This window comes from Aplysia californica, unplaced genomic scaffold (genome assembly GCF_000002075.1).
Source record: "Aplysia californica isolate F4 #8 unplaced genomic scaffold, AplCal3.0 scaffold00339, whole genome shotgun sequence".
Classification (NCBI taxonomy): Eukaryota; Metazoa; Mollusca; class Gastropoda; order Aplysiida; family Aplysiidae; genus Aplysia; species Aplysia californica.
The window spans coordinates 152548-155126 of NW_004797609.1; the positions used below are offsets into that span (position 1 = coordinate 152548).

At 39.2% G+C, this 2579-nt stretch overlaps 1 protein-coding gene across 1 annotated transcript in view; it reads left to right on the top strand.

Annotated features, from left to right (window-relative positions):
• Positions 1-86: 86 nt before the first annotated feature.
• LOC101851512 (diacylglycerol kinase delta) overlaps positions 87-2579 on the top strand; it is a gene marked incomplete in the record, with an annotated part of 91327 nt that continues 88834 nt past the window's right edge. Inside the window, 1 exon segment of the mRNA XM_035970923.1 lies at positions 87-491.

A 2579-nucleotide genomic window follows, 5' to 3' on the forward strand; every position in this document is an offset into this window, starting at 1 on the left:
CTTGCTTTTTATCAACAGGTTTAGAATATATAATTATAATGTTCAAAAAATGAATCTCGACAAAAAATTATTTTATTATGTCTCAAGCACCTTCACCCAAATAAGGCGTACTACAGATTTATAACTTTGACTTCTCAAAGCTAAAAACTTATATTTTTTTACAATTTAAAAGTGCGGGCTTATTTATAGTAACATCTAAACAGCTGGCAGTCCTATAATAATGATCGCGTGAATTCTTCACGAGTGCGAAGTTTAGAAAGTGCAAAGCGTGTATTCGTTCGGCTTTCCTCCAGCTTCATTCATTCATTCATTCAGGATTCAGGATTCAGTCTGGTTTCCTTCCACTCAGGAGGGAAGGTGGAGGATCGTGTAGAGAATTAAGTGCGCACCACATGTGTTCCTGTTTCTTTACCTGGATGGATTTACTTTCTTGAAGATTCCTCTCATGATGATGATGCCAGCAGGATGGTGGTGATGGCTCCAGAGATGTGGTTTGTGTTAGAAAGTGGATCGCGTTCAGGCTAGGCCTGTAGTATATTTCGCTCAAACACACGCACATTCACACGCGTACACACTCGCATACACACACGCATACGCACGCACACACACACACACACGCGCGCGCGCGCGCACACACACACACACACACACATACACACACATACACACACTCACACTCATGATCAACATTTACACACGTAGTACGCGTTCACATTCGCACGCACACTCTCATAAATTTACTCTCGTCGCACTCTCACACACATATATATATATACACGCACTAGACTACGTGCGTGCTCTTGAAAAAAACTCACGCGCACACACGCACACTCACACATCAAAACTGGTATGTTCAGTTATGAGCGTTATATTTATTACTTTCTTCTTGATATGTTGGTTTCGGTTTTGAAAATCGACTCAGTGAATTTCATCAGTAGATACATGAGCACCGAAGTATTGGATTTGGATTTATCTGATAATTTTGTCTTTTCTTTTTTTTTTCTCTCTCTTTTTTTTCCGTCGATAGACTGTACAGACGTGGGTGGCTGGCGGGTGCTCTGGTGTAGTTTGCTACTTCTTTCTCCTATGAAACGTCTATTGTCCTTATAAATCTCGCCTCCTATTTTGTCTTCATTAATCTTTTGTAAATACCTCTAATCTTCGACGCTTATATGACCTTATATTGTGTTGCAAGTGCCGTAAAACACTTACTAAAACAAACAAAATGAAAGCAGACACAGACGTGTCTCTAATTGTAAGTCAGAGTATGCGTTACATTAGCAAGACCTATGGTAAATTTTATAACTGCGTCGTTGTGTTGTTATTGTTGTTGTTGTCGTCGTCTTACCTTTCTTTATCCTCCTTCTCTCTCTTTCTCTCTCTCTCTCTCTCTCTCTCTCTCTCTCTGTCCCTTTCTGTCTGTCTGTCTGTCTGTCTGTCTGTCTGTCTGTCTGTGCGTATGTCTGTCTGTGTGTGTATGTCTGTCTGTCTGTCTTCCTGTCTGTCTGCCTGTCTGTCTGTCTACCTCTTTCTCTCCCCTTGTCTCCATCCTTCAATCATGGACGATCACAGAAGTGAGTGGTTGGCGGGTGCTCTGGTGTGGTTTGCTTCTTCTTTCCTTCCTATCAAAAATCTATTGTCCTTATATATCTCTAATCTCCCCTCCTTCTATTTTGTGTTTGTTACTCTCTTGTAACACCTAGTCTTCGGCACTTATATGACCTTATTTTTTTCTTATTGTGTTGAGAGCGCCGTAAAACACTTACTAAAACAAAACAAAAATACCTCTTTCTCTCCTCTTGTCTCCATCCTTCAATCATGGACGATCACAAGAAAAGAAAAAATAATACCGAACCTCTCTTTTCTCTGTTATTGTTATTACTGTTGAGGCAAGTGATTCTCCCCAAATCTCATATATATAATAATTAATTTCCAAATGAGATCGACTGCATAATAACCGCACCAATTAGCTAAGTTATAAAATTATTCTCACTCGGATTGTGTGTAGTTTTAAAGCCTCCTGCAATTACTAACGTACTACTTCTATCTAGATCTCTCTAAGGCCTCTCTCTTTCTTGTTGTGCTTGTCAGTAGGGCTGGGCAATGAGTCGCTTTGGTAAAGTCCGGATAATAGTTAGTATGTTAGTGTACCTCTTCGGCAAATATTATGTATAATATAAACCTCTTCAGAAAATGGGTTAGAACCAGTTCGACAAACGGGTTAGGATTACTTCAACAAATTGGTGCACCCACTTCGGCAAACGTGTCAGGAAAGACGAGTTGAGAGTCTGAATTCGGATAATATTTATTCATTGAGAATTATCCGGTTTTCCTTATAGATTATCCGGATTTTGCCCACCTCTCTACTTGTCAGTGTCAAGCCTTTTTATTAATTGATCTGTTGTCGCGGGGAGGTCGTTGTTGCTAATCGAACAAATGAAATAAAATAAATAAATACTTACGGTTATTTATGAGAAAATGTATGTCTTTATTAATTACTTCAATTACTTGTGTTTTGTTATTGCGCTGTCGGGATATTGCGTTTGGTTTGATTGAGATTGTAGTAGTTGTTGTAATCA